At 40.3% G+C, this 27,034-nt stretch overlaps 1 protein-coding gene and 1 non-coding gene across 46 annotated transcripts in view; both read right to left on the bottom strand.

The window, feature by feature from the left end:
* The window catches only part of R3HDM2 (R3H domain containing 2), a 162,579-nt gene that overhangs the window by 131,942 nt on the left and 3,603 nt on the right, over positions 1 to 27,034 (bottom strand). The gene's annotated exons all lie outside the window — the stretch shown is intronic.
* LOC138438462 (small nucleolar RNA SNORA70) lies at positions 10,150 to 10,284 on the bottom strand. The gene has a single exon (XR_011256390.1). It is a non-coding gene; the product is annotated as a small nucleolar RNA SNORA70 (small nucleolar RNA).

The following is a 27,034-nucleotide window of genomic DNA, read 5'->3' as shown; positions in this document are numbered from 1 at the left end:
ATAGCAGGACATTCTCAAGTTGTTGGACCATTAGCCATTAGGGTGTACAAGATCTCAATTCTCAGGCCAAATCTATTTTGGATTTTCTGAAACATCAGACCTCATAAGGAGCCATAAAACCAGGCTCCAGCATAAATGTTCAATACAATAAACACCCTAAATTCATGTGAGTTTCGTAGATTGTGTTCACAAACCAATGTGTAAAGTGTATGTGCAGATGAATACAACATGCAGGTTCAAAATACAAAGTATTAAAGAGCTGGATTACAAGGTTCCCTACCTAAGGAGATTTTAATTCAGAGAGCAGAAAATAACAAAGAGGGAAACAACTCTTAAGTCACTACACCACAGGAAAAAAAGCATGGATTATATAAGAGGAAAAAGGATACAAATACTTGTTTTCACCTTCACATATCACCACCAAGTTAGAGGGAAAAAAAATACAATGCCAATTTTCTAAACAACATCCAATTATTTCCCATGGCAAGTCACCGACATCGCCTGTAACTCACTTCATTCTGAGAAATAATTCAATTTAGACACTTTATTACTGAGTACTTCTAGGAAGACACAGAAGGGTCTTAGGTCTGGAATCCACTCATTTTTTTGTACTGGAAATAACTGACCCCATAAAGACAGCAAAGGACGGATAATTAAGTATGAGCAGTTCCCCTTTAAAGGAATCATTCCCCACTAAAGGAATCAGGGTTCCTTGCAGAAAGGACTGATTCCAGGTTTGGAGCAAGTAAAGTACAGAGTGAACCCCAAATACCTTCTTGTGGCAGGATGTAAAGAAGTTCTCAGAACCTGACCAGGACAAGTCAAAAAAGCATAGGAATTAGTTTGAAGGTGCTCCAATTGACCAAACTGACAACAATTGTTGTATGTATAATACTAAATACTGTCAGTATTTTATACATTGATAAAGGACTGCAACATTTTGAATTAAAACAGGGGAAATAAAATTCTCCTTTATAGAATAACACCAACTAGTAAATGGAGAAGGAATGACAAAATCAACATTTTGTAACCACCAATGTAATAATTAATTCAGGCAAGGATCACCAACAAATGCTAACACCACTGGGTAAAACGTAGAGAAAAAGAATCATACAATCTTAACAGCACCATCCTACAGATATTTTCTTAAATACAAAGGGAAAAAGGCACTTTTACAAAGAAAAAATGCAGCCTGTATCAATTCATCTAAGTAATCACCTCATCACCAATAATGCAGCAAAATGACATCGTGTGCACAGAGAAGCACACAACATTACCTAAACAGTATTCTTGTCAAAACTGTTTAATAAAATCGACATAATCATGACAAATGCAAATTGTGAAACATTCTTCAACTGGCCTAAACTCTCCAAAAGTATCAATGACCCAAGACACAAAAATGGAAAGAACTGCTCTGAACTAAAAAGCTATAAAGATATGAAAATTAAATGGAATTCATGATCCTTGAATAAATCTAAGATTAGAAGGACAGCTATAAAACAGTATCTCAATTATTAATATGACTGAGGAAATCTGAGCATACACTATAATTATCATATCACTGTAAAGTATTTTAAATAAGATAATGAATTTTATAACAATATTGTAGTAATATAGGAAAATACCTTGTTCCTAGGTGACATATGCTTAAGAAATTCTGGGTGAAGTTTCCTGATGTCTGAAATTTCCTAATACACAGTAAAAACAAATTAATAATAATAATGTGTATATGTATAGGGAGGGAAGCAGAAGTGAGAAGTGGAATGTGACAGAGAGGGAGAGAGAGGGAGGGAGGGAAGTGGGTAAGGAAGGTGTAAAAGCACAAATGTGACAAAATATTCAATAAATATTAGGTGAAATCATTCGGGTGCTCATTGTATCACTCCTTCAACTTTTCTGCAGGTTTGGAATTACACATAAAAACATGGAGGTAAAAAAGAACAAGCAGCAACTTTAACCCAAGCTCCTGCCTATCCAGTATAAATTTTGCTGTGTTCTATTAATGAAAAGAAATTCCAGGTGATGCTTACAAGTGCAGACTTCAGCATGAAAGTGGGTTGTCCTGGCTGCACAATGAATAACCTAACTTAACCTCTCTGCAATGGTCTGAATGTATCCTCCCAAAATTCATGTTAAATCATAACCTTGTTGTTCAAGTGATTGAACAACATTCATGTACAGAGTACTTCAAAATCTAAATACCTCTGCCCCTCTGAAAAGCTCCAGATTCAGACAATTATATTTCCAAAAGTGAACTTCCTACCAACACTCCTCTGCCCATTTTAAAATCAGATTGGTCTTTTTTCTACTGAGTTGCATGAGTACACTTCGGATACTAACCTTTTTTCAAATGTATGAATTTTTTGGAAGTATAGTTTATGTACAATATTACCTAAGCTACAAGTGTACAATATAACAGTTCATAATTTTTCAAGGTTATATTCCATTACCTTAAAATACTGGCTATATTCCCTGTGTTGTACCAATAAATCCTTATAACTTACATATATAATCATTTATACCTCTTTCAAGTATGCTCCTGCTGCTAAGTCGCTTCAGTCATGTCCGACTCTGTGCGACCCCATAGACGGCAGCCCACCAGGCTGCCCCGTCCCTGGGATTCTCCAGGCCAAGAACAATGGAGTGGGTTGCCATTTCCTTCTCCAATGCATGAAAGTGAAAAGTGAAAGTGAAGTCGCTCAGCCGTGTTCCACTCTTCGCGACCCCATGGACTGCAGCCTACCAGGCTCCTCTGTCCATGGGATTTTCCAGGCAAGAGTACTGATGGGGTGCCATCGCCATTTCAAGTATATGGTAAGTAAATATTTTCTCCCATATAGCAGGCTTTTTCATTTTGTTGATCGCTTCCCTTACTGAGCGACTTCACTTTCACTTTTCACTTTCATGTACTGGAGAAGGAAATGCCACTCACTCCAGTATTTTTGCCTGTAGAATCCCAGGGACCGGGGAGCCTGGTAGGCTGCAGTCCATGGGGTCACTAAGAGTCAGACACGACTGAGCGACTTCACTTTCACTTTCTGTGCAGAGCTTTTTAGTTTGATGTGGTGCTGCTGCTGCTGCTGCTAAGTTGCTTCAGTCGCGTCTGATTCTGTGAGACCCCATAGACAGCAGCCCACCAGGCTCCCCCTTCCCTGGGATTCTACAGGCAAGAATACTGGAGTGGGTTGCCATTTCCTTCTCCAATGCCTGAAAGTGAAAAGTGAAAGTGAAGTTGCTCAGTTGTGTCTGACTCTGTGTGACCCCATGGACCGCAGCCTACCAGGCTCCTCCGTCCATGGGATTTTCCAGGTAAGAGTACTGGAGTGGGGTGCCATCGCCTTCTCCATTAGTTTGATGTAGTTCCACTTAATCCATTTTTACTTTTGCTGCCTTTGCTTTTGGTGTTAAATCCAAAGAATCCTAATACTGATGCCAAGGAGCTTACTCTCTGTTTCTTTCTGGAAGTTTTATAGTTTCAGGTCATATGTTCAAGTTTCTAAAACATTCTGAACCATTTTTTGTGTCTGGTATAATACAGTAGTCTAGTTTTCCCAACACAATTTATTGAAGAGACCATCATTTGCCCACTGTACATTTTTGGCTCTGTTGCCATAAATGAACTGACCATGAGTGCATGGGTTTATTTCTGGGCTCTTTATTCTATTAATCTACTTATCTGTTTCTATGCCAATACCATATTGCTCCAATTATTATGGCTTTGTAATATAGTTTGGTATCGGGAAATATGATACCATCAGTTATGCTCTTCTTTCTGAAGATTTCTTTGACTATTTGCTGTCTTTTGTGGTTCCACACAAATTTTAGGATTGTTTGTTCCCTGTAAAAAATGTAATGAGAAATACGATAGGGGTTGAATCTGTAAACTGGTTTCAGTGGTATGGACCTTTTTCAGGATGGACTTTTTAACAATATTAATTCTCCCAATCCATCAGCAGAGAATATCTTTCCACTAATCTGTGTCTTCAATTTCTTTCACTGATGTCTTAACAGTTCTTACAATAAACTGTAAATGTTTTTTACCTCCTTGGTCAAACTTATTTCTAGGTATTTTATTCTTTATGCTACAATTGAAAGCGAGATTATTTTGAAAATTTCTGAGTTATTAACATATAGAAACACAACTGATTTTTGTATACCTATTTTGTATCCTGCAACTTTGCTGAATTCATTCATTAATTCTAACAGTGTTTAGGATTTTCTATATATAATATCATGTCATCTGCAAATAGTGACAGTTTTACTTCTTTCCTCCTGATGTGAATGCCTCATTCCTTTGTAGTAATTTATTATTTGCCTGGTTTTTGCTAAACTGCACTGACTAGGATCACCAAAACTATGTCAAATAAAAGTGGGAAGGAAAAGCTTTCAGCTTCAGTTGAGTATGTTAGCTGAGGGCTTATAATATATGGTTTTTATCCATAGGAGGAGTTTACAAAGAATTCTGACTTAAAGAGTTGCTTTAATAGAAGAAAAAGTTTCTTAAAAAATATGGACTTTATGATGTTGAGGTACACTCCCTCTATAACCCACTTTGTTCAAAGTTCGTATCATAATGGATGTTAAATTTGTCAGATCCTTCTTCTGCACCATTGAGATGATCGTATGATTTTCATCCTTCATTTTGTTAATATGATGTATCACACTGATGACTTGCAGATGCTGAACCACCTTTGCAGCTCCAGAATGAATCCTACTTGATTATGGTGAATGATCCTTTTAATGTATTGTTGAATTTAGTTTGCTAATATTTTGTTGAGAATTTCTGCATCATATTCATCAGGGATACTGGCCTGTAATTTTCTTTACTTCCAGTGTTCTTGTCTGTTTTTTGTATCAGGGTTATGCTAGCCACATAAAATGAGTTTGAAGTCTACCCTCCCATTCTATTTTTTGGAAGAGTTTGAGAATTGGTAATAGTTCTTCTTTAAATAATTCACCAGTGAAGCCATCTGGTCCTGGATTTTTGCTTGTTGGAAGTTTTTTGATTACTCAATAATCAAGATTATTTGATCCAGATTCAATCTCTTTACTAATATAGGTATACCTTAGAGATATTACAGGTTTGGCTCCAGAACACTGTAATAAAGCAAATATTAAAATAAAGCAAGTCATAAATCTTTTGGCCTTTCAGTGCATATGAAAGCACTTTTATTGTAGTCTATTAATTGTGCAATATCATTTTGTCTAAAAAAACAATATACATACCTTAATTTTAGAATATTTTATTGCTAAAAAATGGCAAGATTAAAAAAAAAAAAAGGCAAGATAACGTAATAGTAACACACAAGATTACTGAACACAGATCACCAAAACAAATAATCATGAAAAAGCTTGAAACACTGTAAGAATTACCAATTTGTGACACAAAGACACAAAGTGAATAAATGCTACTGGAAAAACAGGGCCATGAGACTTGCTCAATGCAAGGTTGCCACAAACAACCTTCAATTTGTTTTTCAAAAAACCACACACACACAGTATCTGTGAAGCACAGTAAAGTCAATCTCAAAAAAATGAGGTATACCTCTAATGGGGTTTGGTTCAGATTTTCCATTTCTTCATGATATAGTTTTGGTAGGCAGTATGTTTCTAAGAATTTATCTATTTCTTCTTCATTGTCCGATTTGTCGGCATGTAATTGTTCACAGTAGTCTCTTGAGATGTGAGGTATTAACATCTCCTCTTTGATTTCTTATTTGAGTCCTCTTTTTTCCTTAGTAAGTCTAGCTATAGGTTTGTCTATTTTGTTTATCTTTTTTAAAAAAACTAGCTCCTAGTTCCATTGATCTTTTCTATTGTTACTCTAGTTCTAATCTGATATTTATTTCCTTTCTTCTACTAACATTAGATTTATCTTGTTCTTCTAGTTCCTAGAGGTGCAGAGGTAGGTTATTTAAGATCTGCCTTGTTTCTTAACTTTGGCATTTTCTCAATGAACTTCTCTTTTGCTTCATTCTATAGGTTTTGTATTTAGTACATTGCATTTGCATTTTCATTAGTCTCTGAGTATTTATTAATTTTTCTTTTTATTTCTTCTTTGACCCATTGATTATTCAGTAGCATGTTGCTTAAGCTCTACATGTTTGTGAATTTTGCAGTTTTCCTCTTGTCACTGAGTTCTAGTTTTATACCACTGTGGTCAAAGAGATTGCTAATACGACTCAAATCTTAAACTTTTTAAGATTTGTTTTGTGCCTAATATATGATCTTTGAAAATGTTCCAAATGCACTTGAGAAGAATGTGTATTTGGATATACCTTTGCTTTTGGATAGAATGTTCCATACATGTCTGTTAAGTCTATCGTGTCTAATTTGTAATTTAAGGCCAACGTTTCCTTGTTGATTTTCTGTCTTGATGACTTACTCACTGATAAAAGCGGGGAATTAAGGTCTCCTATTACTGTATTGCTGTCTACTTCTCCCTTTAGGTCTGTTAATATTTACTTTATATAATTAGATACTCCTAAAACCTGCCCCCTTTCTTATCTCTGTTAACACCGCCCAGTCACCTAAGACAGAAACTGAGAGTCATCTGTTCACAATTACTTCTCTCTCCTCCCATATTTAACTAATTTCCAAACTCTGGTACCATCTCCTCGATCCATCTGATCGTCTTAGCTCCTGTCCCTTCTTCTCTACTTCCATCATATACAGACAGAGAAATCAGTTAATGGGACAAGACCTCCAGAGTTCTTTTTTTCCTCCAGCAAAGCAGCTGGCAATGTTCCCATGGTGGTGCCTCTGCTGGCCTTTTAGCCTTTATCCCTGAATAACTAAAATTCGAATCTATCCTGATGAACATGCAGTGTGAGAAATAAACTGCTGTTTCAAGCTATTTAGATCTGAGGGTTGTTTCTTACCACCATACCCATCTCTATCTTGATTTCAACATCTTCTGCATGACTACAATAGGCCCCTAACAAACGTCTCTCCCTTTACTCTTAAGCCACTGTATTTTTCAAAACTGGTACCAGAGTTACCCTTGTAAAATCATCATTCCATTTCTCTGATGATAATCTTCAGAGGTTCCTCTTTGCCTCAAAATATTTCAAATTCCTTAATATAACTCTTAAAGCCTACCATGAAATTAGGCTCTACAGATATTCTCTCCAGTCAATCAAAATAATGCTACCTGTCCGTACACACCATAGTCTTTAACAGTCCTGGGATTTTGCCCAGGCTATTCTATTTGCTTGAAATGCATTCCCACCTTTATACCACCTCACCCTACCTTTGCCATCCCAGCCAAACAAACCCCTTGGCAACTATCCTTCCCATTCTCTCAACAGTTATTCAAATTTATGTCTCTTCTCAAGGACTCTATTTTACCGACTCTCTTATTAGAACATACCAGCCCCCTAACCCAAAAGGATAAGTCTCCTCCATCACAAGGAATAGCAAGGCCCTAAAGTCAGGAGCTCCCTCAAACTCCTTTGTTCAGTGACCAAGCATTTGTCCCCATCCCTTTCTTGACCTTTTCCTCTATCTTAATGAAAGACATAAAAATAATTCTACCTCCCTTATGGCAGAAAGCGAAGAGGAACTAAAGAGCCTCTTGATGGAAGTGAAAAGGCTAGCTTAAAACTCAACATTCAAAAAACAAATCATCGCATCCGATCTCATCACTTCATGGCAAATAGATGGGGAAACAATGGAAACAGTGGCAGACTTTATTTTCTTGCGCTCCAAAATCACTGCACATGGTGACTGTAGCCATGAAAGTAAAAGACGCTTGCTCCTTGGAAGAAAAGCTATGACCAACCTAGACAGCATATTAAAAAACAGAGACATTACTTTGCCAACAAAGGTCCATCTAGTCAAAGCTATGATTTTTCCAATAGTCATGTATGGATATGGGAGTTGGACCATAAAGAAAGCTGAGCACCAAAAAACTGATGCTTTTGAACTCTGGTGTTGGAAAAGACTCTTGAGAGTCCCTTGGACTTCAAGGAGATCAAGCCAGTCAACCCTAAAGGAAATCAGTCCTGAATAATCACTGGAAGGACTGATGCTAAAGCTGAAGCTCCAACACTTTGGCCACCTGATGTGAAGAACTGGCTCACCGGACAAGACCCTGATGCTGGGAAAGACTGAAGGCAGGAGGAGAAGGGGACGACAGAGGACCAGATGATTGGATGGCATCACCGACTCAATGGACCTAAGTCTGAATAAGCTCTGGGAGTTGGTGATGGACAAAGCATGGAGTGCTGCAGTCCATGGTATTGCAAAGAGTCGGACACAACTGAGCAACTGAACTGAACTGCTCTGGAGTTTATCTTCTCTTCACACTCAAGGACTTCACTCCATTATCACCACTCTCTAATGTCTTGTTCATTCTCTGAACAACTTAAAATATGCTCAAGTCTCTCACCTTAAAAAACTCTTCCTTGGGACTTCCCTGGCAATCCAGTGGTTACAACTCCACACTTCCCATGCAGGGGGTGCAGGTTCAATCCCTCACCCCAATCCTCACCCCAATTCCTGGTGAGGAAACTAAGATCCCACATGCCATGCAGCATGGCCAAAAATAAATAAGTTGATTAATTAAAAAAAAAAAAAACTCTTCTCTGAACTCCACCTACTCTTACTACTGTCCTCTCTCCATCTCTTTGTAATCTTTCTGAAAAATGGTTTACTTCCTCCCATCTTCTGTTTATTCCTCATCTCAATGCAATTTTGTCTCTGCTCTCATCACTCCAGTGATCCTGCTCTCACTGATGTCAACAATGACCTAAATCCAGCAAGTAAGGGCTTCCTGGTGGCTCAGACGGTAAAGAATCTGCCTGCAATGCAGAAGACGCAGGTTCAATCCCTGGGTTGGGAAGATCCCCCACGGAACGAAATGGCTATCCACTCTAGTATTCTTGCCTAGGAAATCCCATGGACAGGTGAGCCTGGTGGGCTACAAACCATAGGGTCACAAAGAGTCAGACACAACTGACCAACACCAACACTTTCACGTCCTTTCTGTCTTTATACTTGACATTTCCACTACACACAAACACAATTACCTTCCTCCTCTTTGAAAGTTTCTCCTCTAAAATCCTATCACATGCACTTTACTGGATTCCCCTCTACCTTCATGGCTTCCTCAATTTTCTTCCAGGGCTCCTGCCACCGATCACATCTTTAACTGTCAGTGTCCTCCAAGGCTCTCTCAGCCTTTAGGCCTTCAGGCTTAACATGATCCTTGGAGGAACCAAACCCATCCCTTCAACTACAATGTATATGATGTTGACTCCTAAATCTCTCTCCAGCCCTGATTTCTCTCTTCAACTCCAGACTGAATCATCTAATTTCCTATTACGCATTTCCACAGGGTTCTACAGATACCTCAAATTCAACCAGTCCAAAACCAAACACCTCACCTTTATTTCCAAACATCCATTCCTAACTCATGATGGTCACCATCCACCATGGCATGGAATCCAGAAAACTAGGAATCATTCAAGAGCTCATCCGTCTCACTTACAACTATACTCACATACGTACACAACACACACACACACTTCCAAGTCTAAAAGATTCTACCTTTTAAACATCTCTTGAATCTGTACATCTCTATGCATTTGCAGGACCACGTTAGAGCCTCACAATCTGTTATCCGGATTATTTATTATATATTAGCCCCTAAATTGGACTCCCTGGTTCTAGTCTACTTTTCAATCCAGTTCCCACATTGCTACAAGCAATCTTTTATTGTTTTTTTTTTTGACAGGAAATAGCATTTATTGGTGAGCATGATTAAGGAGGGGACAGCGCTGATGCTCATGAGTGCAGGGCCCGCCATTTGTCCAGGGGACCACGATTAGGGATGTATTTGACCCCACAGCCATCTGGGATGAGTCGCTTTTCTGCCACCATGTTCTCAAATTCATCCGCGTTGAATTTGGTAAATCCCCACTTCTTAGAGATGTGGATCTTCTGGCGGCCAGGGAACTTGAACTTGGCCCGGCGGAGGGCTTCAATCACATGTTCCTTGTTCTGCAGCTTGGTGCGGATGACATTATGACCTGGCCAATGTGGACCCTGGCCACTGTGCCCTGAGGCTTTCCAAAGGCACCGCGCATACCTGTCTGGAGTCTAGATTGGGAAACAGCAGGCCAGTCATGAATGCCCACTAGGAAGAGTTGTCTCCAAGGTCCCTTAGGGCAGCCTGTACAGGCAACAGGTTGCATACACTACCAAGGAGCCTGCTATTTGCAGCCATTGCACACTGGGCCCCCATGGGGAAAAGAGCACAGTCGGCTTAATTGGCTGCAAATAAGCAATCTTTTAAAAATACAATCCTTCAATAGTTTTCATACTGTAACACAAAATTCACTTCAGCCTATGAATAAGGCCTTCAAGATCAGGCCCCTACCTACCTCTCTAGCCTCTTCTCTAAACAATCCCCATAAACATCCCTTATGAAGGCACATACCTGTCCTTGAAGCTGGACAAAGGCAGTATGCTGTTCAGCTCTACACCCCCACCCTTTATGCACGTAGTTCTTCCCCTAGGACTCCTCGTACGTACCTGTCCACCTTGTTAACTCCTTCAGGTTAACTACCTATCACCCCTTCAAGATTCCTAACTCTCTGACAGGAAGTCTTTCCACATCTTTACTGTGCTTCCAGAGCACTTTATGCATTCCTCTAGCTCAGAGTTCATCAGGCTGCAGTATACTGACTTCTCAGTCTATGCTGTTTGAAGGTAAGGACTACGTCTTGTTTTTTAACACCTCTAGCACCTAATCCCGGAGAAGACGATGGCACCCCACTCCAGTACTCTTGCCTGGAAAATCCCATGGATGGAGGAGCCTGGCAGGCTGCAGTCCATGGGGTCGGGAAGAGTCAGACACGACTGAGCAACTTCACTTTCACCTTTCACTTTCATGCATTGGAGAAGGAAATGGCAATCCACTCCAGTGTTCTTGCCTGGAGAATCCCAGGGACGGGGGAGCCTGGTGGGCTGCCGTCTATGGGGTCGCACAGAGTCAGACACAACTGAAGTGACTTAGCTGCAGCAGCAGCACCTAATCCGGTAGCTATTTATACGCTGGTTGAATTAATGAGTCCACTGAGACTAATTCAAATTTTACCTTCTCTGAAAAGTTGATTCTGAACCTGTCATTTAGAATTAAGCATTCTTTCTCCTTGCTGTCATATTACATTTTATTACCACCTTGTAACAGCTGTCTGAGGAGGCCTTACAAATAGCTGTGAAAAAGAAGAGAAGCGAAAAGCAAAGGAGAAAAAGAAAGATATACCGATTTGAATGGAGAGTTCCAAAGAAGAGCAAGGAGAGGTAAGAAAGCCTTCCTGAGTGATCAGTGCAAAGAAATAGAGGAAAATAACAGAATGGAAAAGACTAGAGATCTCTTCAAGAAAATTAGAGATACCAAGGAAACATTTCATGCAAAGGTGTGCACAATAAAGGACAGAAATGGTAGGGACCTAACAGAAGCAGAAGATATTAAGAAGAGGTGGCAAGAATACACAGAAAAACTGTACAAAAAAAATCTTCATGACCCAGATAATCATGATGGTGTGATCACTCACCTAGAGCTAGACATCCTGGAATATGAAGTCAAGTGGGCCTTAGGAAGCATTACTACAAACAAAGCTAGTGGGGGTGATGGAATTCCAGTTGAGCTATTTCAAATCCTAAAAGATGATGCTGTTAAAGTGCTGCACTCAATATGCCAGCAAATTTGGAAAACTCAGCAGCAGCCACCGGACTGGAAAAGGTCAGTTTCCATTCCAATCCCAAAGAAAGGCAATACCAAAGACAACTGGAAAATCCATAGCTTTGATTAGACGGACCTTTGTTGGCAAAGTAATGTCTCTGCTTTTTAATATGCTGTCTAAGTTAGTCAAACTTTTCTTCCAAGGAGCAACCGTCTTAATTTCACGGCTACAGTCACTATCTGCAGTGATTTTGGAGCCCAAGAAAATAAAGTCTGCCACTGTTTCCAGTTTTCCCATCTATTTGCCATGAAGTGATGGAACCAGAAAGGCAATGCTCAAACTACCGCACAATTACACTCATCTCACACACTAGTAAAGTAATGCTCAAAATTCTCCAAGCCAGGTGTCAACAATACATGAACGGTGAACTTCCAGATGTTCAAGCTGGTTTTAGAAAAGGCAGAGGAACCAGAGATTAAATCACCAATATCTACTGGATCATCGAAAAAGCAAGAGAATTCCAGAAAAACAATTATTTCTGCTTTATTGACTCCGTCAAAGTCTTTGACTGTGTGGATCACAACAAACTGTGGAAAATTCTTCAAGAGATAGGAATACCAGACCACCTGACCTGCCTCTTGAGAAATCTGTATGCAGGTCAGGAAGCAACAGTTAGAACTGGACATGGATAACAGACTGGTTCCAAATCAGGAAAGGAGTACGTCAAGGCTGTATGTTGTCACCCTGCTTATTTAACTTCTATGCAGAGTACATCATGAGAAACGCTGGGCTGGAAGAAGCACAAGCTGGAATCAAGATTGCCGGGAGAAATATCAATAAGCTCAGATATGCAGATGACACCACCCTTATGGCAGAAAGTGAAGAAGAACTAAAGAGCCTCTTGATGAAAGTGAAAGAGGGGAGTGAAAAACTTGGCTTAAAGCTCAACATTCAGAAAACTAAGATCATGGCATCTGGTCCCATCACTTCATGGCAAACAGATGGGGAAACAGTGGAAACAGTGGCAAACTTTATTTTCTTGGGCTCCAAAATCACTGCAGATAGTGACTGCAGCCATGAAATTAAGACGGTTGCTCCATGGGAGAAAAGTTTGACCAACCTAGACAGCATATTAAAAAGCAGAGATATTACTTTGCCAACAAAGGTCCATCGAGTCAAAGCTATGGTTTTTCCAGTTGTCATGTATGCATGTGAGAGTTGGACTATAAAGAAAGCTGAGCACCAAAGAATTGATGCTTTTGAACAGTGGTGTTGGAGAAGACTCCTGAGAGTCCCTTGAACTGCAAAGAGATCCAACCAGTCCATCCTAAAGGAAATGAGTCCTGAGTGTTCACTGGAATGAACACTGGATGTTGCTCTGTGGCATGTGGATATTAAACATTGGATGTTGAAGCTGAAACTCCAATACTTTGGCCACCTGATCCGAAGAAATGACTCATTTGAAAAGACCCTGATGCTGGGAAAGATTGAGGGCAGGAGGAGAAGGGGACGACAGGATGAGATGGATGGACGGCATCACCAACTTGATGGACATGAGTTTGGGTAAACTCTGCGAGCTGGTGATGGACAAGGAGACCTGGCGTGCTGCAGTCCATAGGGTTGCAAAGAGACACACACAACTGAGCAACTGAACTGAACTGTAACACTCATGACCTTGTAGTTTATTTACTTTTTTTTAATCTATAAAAATAAAACATGAAATAGGGACAATAGGGAATGATGACAATCCTTGACAATAAGGATGATGTCGCATCTATCTTATCATTAGTATATAATCTATCACAGGTACCTGTTAAACAGCTGAGTAAATGAATGAGTTGTTCTTTTCATAAATTTTCTTGATGCATTACTTTGGAAGCAGTTCTGTAAACCTGACTTGAAGATCACTCTTTCTATTGTAAAAATAGAGAAGAACCAGAAACTAAGAGAATACCTTCTAAGAAAGAATTAACCTGGACAGAAAACATATGGGTGATGTTTATTCTAACAAAGACCAATAGTAAACTGAGTTCCTCTGATTTCTAAGCTAATACTGTAGCTTAGAAATGTACTAGGCTCTTGGTATACCAAAGGAAAAGCTGGGTTTGTAAGATGAAACAGTAGCAAGTGAATGCTGGTAATTCTTAATTGAAAATCTATAACCAGGCTTCCCTGGTGGTCCAGTGGTTAAGACTCTGCCTTGCAATACAAGGGACATCAGTTCGATCCCTGTCTGGTAAGATTCCACATGCCACAGAGCAACTAACGCCATGAGCCACGACGACTGAGCCTAAGCTCTAGAGCCCATGAGCCGTAACTACTGAACCCACATGCTGCAACCACTGAAGTCCAGGTGACCAGAGCCTGTGCTCCACAGTAAGAGAAGCCACTGCAGTGAGAAGCCCACACACTACAACCAGAGAAAGCCCCTGTGCAGAAACAAAGGCCCAGCACCGCCAAAAACGATTTTTTAAAAAGAAATAGACTTAGAAAAAGAAAATCTGTAATCTTTACAGAGGGCCTCAGGTGGCACTGTGTGTGCACATGTATGTGTGTGGCTAAATCCGTGTACCCTACTTTGGGAAATGAATAAAGCACAAGTCTACAATAAAGGACAAGATAGAACAGAAAGAACAGAAGAACAGCTGAGTCTGTTCTTTCAGAACACATTATGGATCTGAATAGGTTCTATAGCTGAATCCAGTCAGTCTACAATAGGCAGAAAAACAGTTATGAAAACACTGTTAATTCCAAAGAGAAAAAGGAAGAAAAAGAAAAAAAACAAAGCATGGAAATAAAGCACCATTTTATCTTTGCAAATATTAACTTCAATGCTGTTCTGTTATTCAGTAGCACTAGAGAACGTCATTTAGAGACTAGTAATTTGATCATATTTAATATAAACTATCCTTCTATGAAGGCTTCCCTGATAGCTCAATTAGCAAAGAATCTTGCCTGCAATGCAGAAGATCCTGGTTCGATTCCTAGGTCAGGAAGATCTCCTGGAGAAGGGATAGGCTACCCATTCCAGTATTCTCGGGCTTCCCTTGTGGCTCAGCTGGTAAAGAATCTGCCTGCAATGGGGGAGACATGGGTTCAATCCCTGGGGTGGGAAGATCCCCTGGAGAAGGGAAAGGCTACCCACTCCAGTATTCTGGCCTGGAGAATCCCATGGACTGTGCAGTCCATGGGGTCGCAGAGTCGGACACGAGTGAGCAACTTTCACTTTCACCCTTCTGTGAGGTAGGCTATGCTTGCTAATTGTGGCCACCAAGAGATGTAAATACATCCCAGGTACATGGAAAGTATGCTCACTGATATCTGTAGATACCTCTTTGTCTCTCTTCTGTATCACCTACTAACTATAGGTGAAGTACAATATTGAAGCTGGCCTAAGAATTCATTGAGGGCACCTTCAATCTCAAGTGTTTACATTTTAAATCAGTAGATGTATCAAGAAGTATTATCATACTTAACCTTAAGATACCTCCAAAAGTCAATTTTCCTGTATCCTAAAAGGCAACAGACCATCAACTCCATTTTACATATAAAGACACTGATTCAGCAGAGTTCACAAGGGTAAACACAGAAAAGCCTCGAAGAACCTCAAATAAGGTTAAAAATTCAAGTCTCAAGCACTGGCTCTGATTTTACTCCCTCACAAACCCTACACAGAAACTAAACAGGTTTGACTCCCTTCAGTCATCCTATCTTAACAATTACACTTAATTTTTCAGCCATCACATTCACTTAGTTAAGAAGAAAGAAAAAATATTTTTGCATTACCATATAGGGAAAATACTCTAAGGGCACACCCTCTTTGCCTTCCTGGTTTTTTTACAGTTAAAAATACTGCTAGGATATGTGCTATAGCAAATGGAGCACAATACTAATTGCTGGCTCTTAGAGGCGAATTAGGGACATTAACTGTAAAATTCTTTCAACTCTTCAGTATGCTTGAAAAGTTTACAATCGATGTTGGGAGAGAAAGCTAATTATAATGTAAAAAGACATTATGAAGAGATGTCTTATTTTACTCACTGGTCAATATATGAGCCGGAGAGGGCAATGGCAACCCACTCCAGTACTCTTGCCTGGACAATCCCATGGGCGGAGGAGCCTGGTGGGCTGCAGTCCATGGGGTCGCTAGGAGTCGGACATAACTGAGTGACTTCACTTTCACTTTTATGCACTGGAGAAGGAAATGGCAGCCCACTCCGGGGTTCTTGCCTGGAGAATCCCAGTGACATCTATGGGGTCGCACAGAGTCGGACAGGACTGAAGCGACGTAGCAGCAGCAGCAGCAATGTATGAGCAGACAAGTTTATCTGAATAAACCGTGTGTGTGTGTTATGAATCTGAAAGAGGGTTCATTTGTTAGTAAAAATCCACTAAAGCTGACTAGGTTTCACAGGACACAGTGATATATTAGACTGCTGCTGCTACTTCTGCTGCTAAGTCACTTCAGTTGTGTCCGACTCTGTGCAACCCCACAGACGGCAGCCCACCTGGCTCCTCTGTCCCTGGGATTCTCCAGGCAAGAACACTGGAGTGGGTTGCCATTTCCTTCTCCAATGCATGAAAGTGAAAAGTGAAAGTGAAGTTGCTCAGTCGTGCCCGACTCTTAGTGACCCCATGGACTGCAGCCCACCAGGCTCCTCCGTCGATGGGATTTTCCAGGCAGGAGTACTGGAGTGAGGTGCCATTGCCTTCTCCAATATATTAGACTAGTATGTGTTTATCCTGCCTATAGCCTGCTTTGTCTACATGCAATGAAGGAAACTCTTGTCTAATATGGAGTAGGGGAGTGTTTTAACAATAGTAACTCATCTAATGCTTAAATATTAGGTTGGTACAGTAGCAGTTGTGGTTTTGTACCGCTGAACTTTGCCGTTTGATATTGGAATACATTCTTAAATAAATGTGGTTATGTTATGCATTTCTTGCTTTATGTTTTTTGCTAATGACTTATTATTTGCCATTTATTTTATACTTACTTTAGACTAAGGATATGTTAGACAAAAAGCAAATTCGAGTGATTTTCTTATTCCAGTTCAAAATGGGTCGGAAAGTAGCAGAGACAACTTGCAACATCAACAACGCATTTGGCTCAGGAACTACTAATGAACACATAGTGAGGTGGCGGTTCAAGTTCTGCAAAGGAGCAGAGAGCTTTGAAGATGAGGAGCACTGTGCCGGCCCCTGGAAGTTGACAATGACCAACTGAGAGCAATCATCAAAGCTAATCCTCTTATACCTACACGAGAAGCTACCAAAGAACTCAATGTCGACCATTTGTTCAGCATTTGAAGCAAACTGGACAGGTAAAAAAGCTTGATAAATGAGTGCCTCAAAAGCTGACTGAAAATCAAAAAAGCATCCTTTTCAAGCGTCATCTTCTCGTATTCTATGCAACAATGATGAACCATGTCTCGATCAAATTGTGACAGGCAACAAAAAGTGGATTGTATACAACGATCAGTGATGACCAGCTCAGTGGGAGGACCGAGAAGCTGCAAAGCGCTTCCCAAAGCCAAACTTGCACCAAAAAAAGGTCTTGGTCACTGTTTGGGGGTCTGCTGCCAGTCTGATTCACAACTGCTCTCTGAATCCAGTGGAAACCATTACATCTGAAAAATATGCTCAGCAAATCAGTGAGATGCACCGCAAAGTGCTAATGCCACCACTGCACTATGTGCTTCCATTGCAAGGGCACAGGTTCAATCCCACCTCTGGTTGGAGAACTAAGATCCCAAGTGGCACAGCCAAAAAAACAGCAAACTGGCCAAATCACAATCTAGACAACAGACCTCTAGAACATATATCTCAAATTATCTAATTATTTTTCTTTTCTTCTCTTTTCCTTTACACCTAGTAGAGGAATAAGACAAAAACCACATGCTCTAGAGAGCTCTTTTGGCACTGGAGAGATGACGATTCTAGAAAATTTAACTTCAGTGTGAGCAGGAAACTCAGAATGGAATGTACAGAGGGAAATATGGTAAAGACAAGGAGGAATCCAGATTTGTGAAAATTGGTTCAAAAAAGGCAGACAAAATGAGAAGTCTGGGATGCCCCGAAGGGTTCCAGAACATTACACCTAAGCGAAGGAGGGCATCTGTTGTTTTGGGGTGCAGAGGTGCCCTGTTGAAACAATGGTGTACCCAAGGGTGGCAAGGTGTGAGAACAGGGAAGGTAAATGAACAAGGAATTCATCTGTAGCTGAAGCCTAACCCTGAAAGCAAAGTGAAAAAGAGCAAAATATAAGGTAGGTAAGATAAAACAAGCTAGGGGTGTGTGTGTGTGTGTGTCTGTGTAAGACTCCACGATCCCAATGCAGGGGGCTCAGGTTCAATCCCTTATCAGGGAACTAGATTCTACATGCCACAACTAAGACCTGGCACAGATGAATGAATTATACATATATAGATGCTTTATTTTATTTATTGGCCATTCAGCATGTGATCTTAGTTCCCCAACCAGGGGTCAAATCCATGCTCCCTGCATCAGAAGCACAGAGCCTTAACCACTAGACCACCAGGGAAATCCCTGTGTGTGTGTGTTTGGCTGAGCCTTTGTACTGGGAGCAAGATGACATTTAAAATCAAGCTGGAGAAAACAACAGACTTCAGTTTTCTTTGGCAGAAGGGTAAAACTAAATGAAATATTAGAAGGAATAAGACTAGGGCAAGGAAGCCAGTTAAAGGCCATTACACTTATCCTAATAAGAGATGATGGTAGCAATGCTGATGGAGAGAAATTAAAAAGATTCATCAGAAATTGAGCAGATAAGAGGCTACCTAACTGCATGATTACTTAATATCAAACAGTAAGAATGACTAAAGTATGATATCCAGGTTTCTAGCTTACACAACTAGGCAGTATAATTCAAAGAAAAAAGAATTCATTTATGCTTTGGTCATACTGAGTCTGAGATGCTGTGTGGCAGTCATATGGAGATGTTCAAGAGATCACTGAATAAATGAACCTAGTGCTCAGGTAAATGGAGAAGGCAACGGCACCCCACTCCAGTACTCTTGCCTGGAGAATCCTGTGGACGGAGGAGCCTGGTGGTCTGCTGTCCATGGGGTCGCATAGAGTCGGGCATGACTGAGTGACTTCACTTTCACTTTTCACTTTCATGCATTGGAGAAGGAAATGGCAACCCACTCCAGTGTTCTTGCCTGGAGAATCCCAGGGACTGGGGAGCCTGGTGGGCTGCTGTCTGTGGGGTCACAGAGTCGGACACGACTGAAGCGACTTAGCCAGCAGCAGCAGCAGCACCTCGGGTAAAATATCAAATTGGACACAGAGAATTACAAATTGCCAGCTTATAACAGATGCCACGTGAAGCTATCCGGGTGGATATGTGACAAACTATGTAGGACAATATTCTTCTAAATGTTATCCAAGACAACTGACCAGAGACATCACAAATACCTGGAATGTTTGCTAATACACAAATTCCTGGGCTCCATCCCAAGCCTACTAAGTCAAAATCCCTGGGCATAAGCCCAGGAACCCATGTTTCACCCATTCACTCATTCATTCGTTCCATAAATGTGTCCTGAAAGACCATTCTAGGCACAAGGAATACAGCAGTTACAAAATAAACAAGACCCCTGTACTTACAGGTTTGAGGTTTCGGCTATGGCCAGACTATAGACAAGAAAACAAACGAGATAACTAAGATAGTGGTAAGTGCTATGGAGCAAATAAAACAGAACTGTAATGAAGGAATAGTAAGAACAGGGAAATGAGGCACAAGTTAAGTCACAGCAGCTGGCAGTGGTGAGATCATGAAGGCTTTTGTAAGTCACATTCCTAAATTCTCCAAGAGATGCTTATGGCATTAGGTTTAAGAATCAGAGGTAAAGAGAGAGAATACAATAGTAACCTTAAGGAAAATACATATTTAAGGGATAAGCAGGGGACAAAGGGCCAGGAATGCAAGTGGAAAAGAAAGTAGTATCACTAAAACATTTTAAGAAAGAGAAGGGTCAAAAGTGACAAATGCTCCAGAAAACTTGAAATAAAGATGAAAAGAAATCCATTAAATTAACAAGGCCCACCATATTCTTCCCACTGATGTTGACGGCTGCTGGGAGCAGCCCCACCAATGGTTTAGAAACACTAAGTGGCCACTCGCCTTCTACACAGTCATAGCACATTGCTTCCTGCAAGTTATCAGCTGGTCACTGTCCTAGATCTTTCTCCCTTTTCCCACAGAATCACAAAGGAGACAACATAATTTGCTGAGCATAGGAAGAAAACTATATTTCAAATATATCACTTATTAAGTGTGAGCTGTCACTGCCTTGATTACTTTCCTCCTTGTTCTGTTACAAAGCTTACAGAAGTCTGAACCACTCTTCTCCAAGGCACAAAGAACGCCCATAGTGTTGCCCATGTGTCAAAAACTGACAAAAGTCCTTGCAACTGGCACATGCAACAAAAAAAAACTGCCCCCACAAAAATATGAACTGCATCCTTGGAAAATCTACCTTTTAATATGAATGTTGACCACTTTAAGGTTTGATGAGCTTTTAGGAAAAAGAAAATTCTTTGCAACTATGAAATATGGTTTTGATCATTATTAATAATAAACACTGCAGCACAAATGTTATCAACATGAAACACACAAAAAAACATCACATAAGGTAGATAATGAATCAAGTGGCAAAGGAAACAAGTTAATAATTAAAAGTTTACCTCTATGCTGTACACTAGACGAGAATTATATAGAAGACTAGCAGTGGGAACAAAATTACCTCCAAAATGGCCATCATCAAAAAAATCTAAAAATAATAAAACACACACACACACAAGGAAAATTTTTAAAGAAAGAAAGAAAGAAATCTACAAACAATAAATGCTGGAAATGGTGTGGAGAAAAGAAAACCCTCCTAAACTGTTGGTGGAAACGTAAATTGGTACAGCCACAACAGAGAACAGTATGGAGGTTCCTTAAAAGGCTAAAAAGAGGGACTTTCCTGATGGTCCAGGTTAAGAATCTGCCTGCCAGTGCAGGGGACACAGGTTTGAGCACTGGTCCAAGAAGTTCCCACGTGCCTCGGCAGAGTAGTGCGCCATAGCTACTGAGCCTGTGTGGTCCAGCTACTGAAGCCCGCATGCCTAGAGCCTGTGCTCCACAACAAGAGAAGCCGCCGCAATGAGAAGCCCATGCGTCGCAACTAGAGAGTAGTTCCCATTCTCCCCAACTAGAGAAAGTCCGCACACAGCACTGAAGACCTAGCACAACAATAAATAAATATTTTTAAAAACCACAAAAGACGGAAATAACATGTGAACCAGCAATCCCACTACTATGCATATACCCTGAGAAAACCATAATAACCATAATTCAAAAAGACACATGTACCCCAATGTTCATTGCAGCACTCTTTACAATAGCCAGAACATGGAAGCAACCTCAATATCCATTGACAGATGTATGGATGAAGATGTGGTACATATATACACTGAACTATTAGCCATAAAAAAGTAATAAAACTAGGTCATCTGCAGTGATGTGGGTGGACCAAGAGTCTGTCATATAGAGTAAAGTAAGTCAGAAAGAAAAAAACAAGTATCATATATTAATCCATATGTATGGAATCTAGAAAGATGGTACAGATGAGTTTGTTTGCAAGGCAGGATTAAAGACACAGACATAGAGAACAGACCGTGGACACATGGGGAAGAAGCTGAGGGTTAAGACAAACAGCAATGCAGGACTGACATATATACATTGTACGTAATGTATATAATGTACGTATGTATATGTAATAATCTACATAATGTATAATGTATACACACACATTAATGTGTATAAAATAACTAGTGGGAAGTTGCAGTATAACAAGGGAGACCAGCTTGGTCCTCTGTGATGACCTACATTGGTGGAAGGAAGGGGTGGGATGGGAGAGAAAGAGGTTCAAGAGGGAGGTGATGTATGTATACAAATAGCTAATTCATTTTGTTGTACTGCAGAAACTGACATAACATTGTAAAGCAATTATATTTCCCCCCCCACACACAAAAAGATACATACATCCCAACATTCACTGCAGCACTACTTATAATAGCCAGGACCTGGAAGTAGCCTAAATGTCCATCAACAAAGGAATGGATAAAGAAGATGTGAAACATATATACAGTGGAATATTATTCAGTCATGAAAAGGAATGAAATAGTGCATTTGCAGCAACATGAACAGAATTAAGAGATCATCATGCTGAATGGAGTTAAGTCAAACAGAAAAACAAATACCATATATTAATGCTTTTATATGGAATCTAGAAAAATGGTACAGATGAACTCATTTGCAAAGCAGAAATACAGACGTAGAGAAAAAACTTATGGATATCAAAGGGGAAGGGGGTGGATGGGATGAATTGGGAGATTGGGATTGACATATATATACTACTACATATAAAACAGAAAACTAATGAGAACCTATTGTATAGCACAGGGAACTCTATTCAGAGCTCTGTGGTGACCTAAACAGGAAGGAAATCTAAAAAGGGTGGGATTTACATATAAATATACATGTGTTTGCATAACTGATTAACTTCGCTGTAGAGCAGAAACACATTGCAAAGCAAATATATTCCAATAAAAATTAACTTAAAGAAATTACCTCCAGGGCTTCCCTGGTGGTTCAGTGTTAGAATCCACCTGCCAAGGAGAGACACGGTTTGATCCCTGGTACGGGAAGGGATGCTGCAGAGCAACTAAGCCCAGGAACCACAACTACTGAAGTCCGCACACCCTAGAGACTGAGAAGTCATGGAAATGAGAAGCCTGTGAACCACAACAAAGAGCAGACCCCACTGGCTGTAGCTAGACAAAAGCCCACACAGCAATGAAGACCCAGCACAGCCAAAAACAGATAAATAAATACTATCAAAAAACATTACCTCCGAAAGATCAAGTGAGAACTTGACTGGTCTTCAAGTCACTTTTTTCTCTTTCTTTTCCCACTGCCTCACAGATGCACAATCAACAAATACCAATTAGAAATAAACTAAGTTATTTTATTAAAGTTTTTGCACAGCAAAGGAAATCATAAACAAAATGGCAACCCTCAGAATGAAAGTATTTGCAAATGAAGCAACAGACAAGGGATTAAGCTCCAAATATATACAAGCAGCTCATGAAGCCCAATTAAAAAAAAAACCCAATCAAAAAATGGGTGGAAGATCTAAATAGATATTTCTCCAAATAAGACATACAGAGGGCCAGTAGGCACATGAAAATATCCTCAACATTTGCCTTACTACAGAAAGGCAATCAAAACTACAATGAAGTATCACCTCATACTGGTCAAAAGGCCATCATCAAAAAATCTACAAATAATAAACGCTAGAGAGGGTATAGAGAAAAGAAAATGCTCCCACACTGTTTGAGGGAATGTAAATTGGCACAGCCACTATGGAGAACAGTATTATTTGTTTGTTGTTTAGTCACTAAGTCATGTCCAACTCTGCAACTCCATGGACTGTAGTGTGCCAGGTTCCTCTGTCCATGGGGTTTCCCAGGCAAGAATACTGGAGTCAGTTGCCATTTCCTTCTCCAGGGGATCTTCCCAACCCAGGGATCAAACGTGCATCTCCTGCACTGGCAGGCCAATTCTTTACCACTGAGCCCCAGAAGCGGATTCTTCTCCAGGGAAGCCCCAGGGAACAGTATGGAGGTTCCTTAAAAAAGTAAAAAAAGAACTACCACATGATCCAGCAGTCCCACTCCTAGGTATAAACCAGGAGAACACCGTAATTCAAAAAGATACCTGCATCCCAATGTTCAGAGCAGCACTATTTACAATAGCCAGGACATGGAAGCAACCTAAATGTCCATAAACAGAGGAACAAAGAAGACGTGATACATATATATGTGTGTATATATGTGTAGCCCAACCAGGTTCCTCCGTCCATGGGATTTTCCAGGCAAGAATACTGGAGTGGGTTGTCATTTGCTTCTCTAGGAGATCTTCTCGACCCAGGGATTGAACCCAGGTCTCCCGCGTTGTAGGCACCAGGAAGATCCATTATATAGTAGAATATTATTCAGCCTCAAAAAGGAACGAAATAGCATTTGCAGCAACAAGGATGGACCTAGAGATCATCATACTGAATGAACTAAGTCAGACAGAGAAAGACAAATATTATATGATATTGCTTATATGTAGAATTTTTTTTAAATGGTACAAATGAACTTATCTACAAAACAGAAATAAAGTCATGAAAATAGAAAACAAACTTATAGTTACCAAAGGGGTAGGGGTGAGGAATAACTGGGAAACTGGGATTGACATATTCACATTACTATATATAAAATAGATAACTAATAAGAATCTGGGCCTCCCAGGTGGCTCATTAGTAAAAGAATCCACCTGCTAATGCAGGAGATACAGGTTAGATCCTTGGGTGGTAAAGATGCCCTGGAGAAGGAAATATCAACCTACTCCAGTATTCTTGCCTGGGAAATTCCAAGGACAAAAGAGCCTGACAGGCTACAGTCCATGGGTCACCAAAGAGTTGGACATGACTTAGCAACTACACAACAACACAACAGTAAGAACCTACTGTACAGAACAGGGAATCAATACTCTGAAATCTGGGTTTCAGAGTATTTCAGGGGTGGGATGAACTGGGAGATGGGGATCCGCATATACACACTATTGATACTATGTATAAAATAGACAACTAATGAGAAACTACTAGATAGCACAGGGAACTCTACTCAATGCTCTGTGGTGACCTAAATGGGAAGGAAATCTAAAAAAGAGGAGATATATGTGTATGTATAGCTGATTCCATAGTTCATCAGGCACTCTATCTATCAGATCTAGGCCCTTTAAATCTATTTCTCACTTCCACTGTATAATCATAAGGGATTTGATTTAGGTCATACCTGAATGGTCTAGCGGTTTTCCCTACTTTCTTCAATTTGAGTCTGAATTCATGGGGTTGCAAAGAGTCGGACACGACTGAGCGACTGAACTGAACTGATAGCTGATTCAGGCTTCCCAGGTGGCGCTAATGGTAAATAGCGGTAACTAGCAGCAGCAGCAGCAGCAGCAGCAGTCTGCCGTTAATGCAGGAGATGCAAGAAACACAGTTTCAATCCCTGGGTTGGGAAGAGCCCCTGGAGGACAACATGGCAACCCGCTCCAGCATTCTTACCTGGAGAATCGCATGGACAGAGAAACCTGACAGGCTATAATAGTCCACAGAGTTGCAGAAAGTCTGACACGACTGAAGTGACTTGGCACACGTGCACACATAGCTGATTCACTTTGCTATACAGCAGAAACTAGCACAACATTGCAAAGCAACTATACCTTAATAAAAATTAATTAAAGTGCATCCTGGTGGCTCAGTGATAAAAAATATGCCTGTCAATGCAGGAGACACGGGTTCGATCCCTGATCGAGGACAATCCCACATGCCTGCCACAGAGGAACTAAGCCCATGTGCCACAATTACTGAGCCTATCCTCCAGAACACAGGCTCACAAACAAAAATTTACTGAGCCATGTGCTGCAACTACTGAAGCCCACCCCCCTAGAGCCCCTGCTCAACAACAAGAGAAGCCACCGCAATGAGAAGTGTGAGCACCACAACTAGAGAGTAGCCCCCATTTGCTACAACCAGAGAAAAGCCTGCACAGCAATGAAGATCCAGCACAGCCAAAAATAAATAAATAAACTGTAATTAATTAATAACTCTGTAATGAGCTATATGGGGAAAATCCTAAAAGGGTGGATATATGTACAACTGATTCGCTCTGCTATATAGCAGAAACAAACACAACATTGTAAATCAACTATACTCCAATAAAAATTAATTTAAAAAAGAAAAAAGAAATTGAACTGTTTCTTTTTTAACTTATAGAGCTTCATTTTTTTATTTTTTTGGCCACGCCACGAGGCTTGCGGGATCTTAGTTTCTCCACCAGGGACTGAACGCAGCCCCTCAGCAGCGAAAGCACAGAGTCCTAATCGCTGGACTGATTATTTTAAACCCTGCTGATTACCTCATTTATCTTTACACTTCTAGCTCTACAGGATAAGGACTCAAGCTGAGATATTTTGGGACCTCAAAGTAATCGTATGGGTATAAAACTACAGTTTTTACTCGCCTGCAAAAGAGTCTCAGTCTTCAATGGAAAACAAACACAAGCTGCAAAACAAAACTAACGCCTTTAGTGCGCTGGCCTAAGCCAGGGAAGAGACCTTACAAGAACACTGGAACAACTGGCTCCATTTTGTTCCCCCAAGAAAATACCCAGAAAGGTCTAAAAATTATCTCCTAGCAGTTAAAGAGACTGCAAAGATTTTTTTTGTCCCTTGTGGTATACAAATTAAGGAGGGATAGAATAAAGTGTCTTTTAAAAATTACCATAAGTGTTTTGACTACTGGAGACATGACTGCCTGAGCCTTAGGGTGTTTGTTTTTTTCTTTACCTTTTCTCCTTATCCTCTCTCATCTCCAGGCTGGGGTTCCCAATTTGATTAGTTCTTTTTTAAAACATTCCAGGAAACTTATTGTCAAAACTAGAAAGCTGACAGGACTTCTGTGATGGTCCAATGGTTAAGAATCCGCCTAGCAATGCAGGGGATATAGGTTTCGATCCCTGATCAGGGGCACGAAGATCCCAGATGCTGGAGCAACTAAGCCTGCTCACCGCAACTGGAGTCTGAGCGCCACAGTGAAAAATCCCGCATGATGCATCTAAGACCCGATGAAGCCAAATTAACTAATTAATTAATTAAAAAAACAAAAACTAGAAAGCAGAAACGGTCTTCCCAGTATAGCATCAAACAACTGGATTGAACAACTCACAACAGATCTTGCAGAAAAGCAAAAAGTGCCTGGATTTACAAAACATCCCCAAATCTTTCCTTTCATACAGCCCAAGTAAAAATGATCGAAGCACTGCAGATTACTGTAATTAGGACTTTCAACACCTATTTTTTTAAGAGTTGGAGAAAACACACACATGCTAAGGAAATCTAAGGGAACTCACAAAGGAATTAAAACAGATCAAGGTTAAGAAATCTTTCCTATCTATATGTTTTCAGAAATAAACTCAAATTTAAGAAGGAACAGACAGAATAACTTCATCAGAGAGATGCAACAAGTGCTACTTTACCAAAGTGGCAACCATAGAAAGAACAAAAGGTAACCAGAAAAGACAATGAAGTGGAATGTTTTCTACAGAGGGTGAAAGGATACAGCAGGAGGAAAATACTAAAGCCACTGTGTATGAAGACGGTCTCTAAAATTAGACCCACCAACTGTATTCATGCACACGTATTCAAGCCATGAGTCCAG

This window comes from Ovis canadensis, chromosome 3 (assembly GCF_042477335.2).
Source record: "Ovis canadensis isolate MfBH-ARS-UI-01 breed Bighorn chromosome 3, ARS-UI_OviCan_v2, whole genome shotgun sequence".
Classification (NCBI taxonomy): Eukaryota; Metazoa; Chordata; class Mammalia; order Artiodactyla; family Bovidae; genus Ovis; species Ovis canadensis.
The sequence above is the reverse complement of the archived record's forward strand: the minus strand, read 5'-3'. Positions and strand labels throughout refer to the sequence as shown.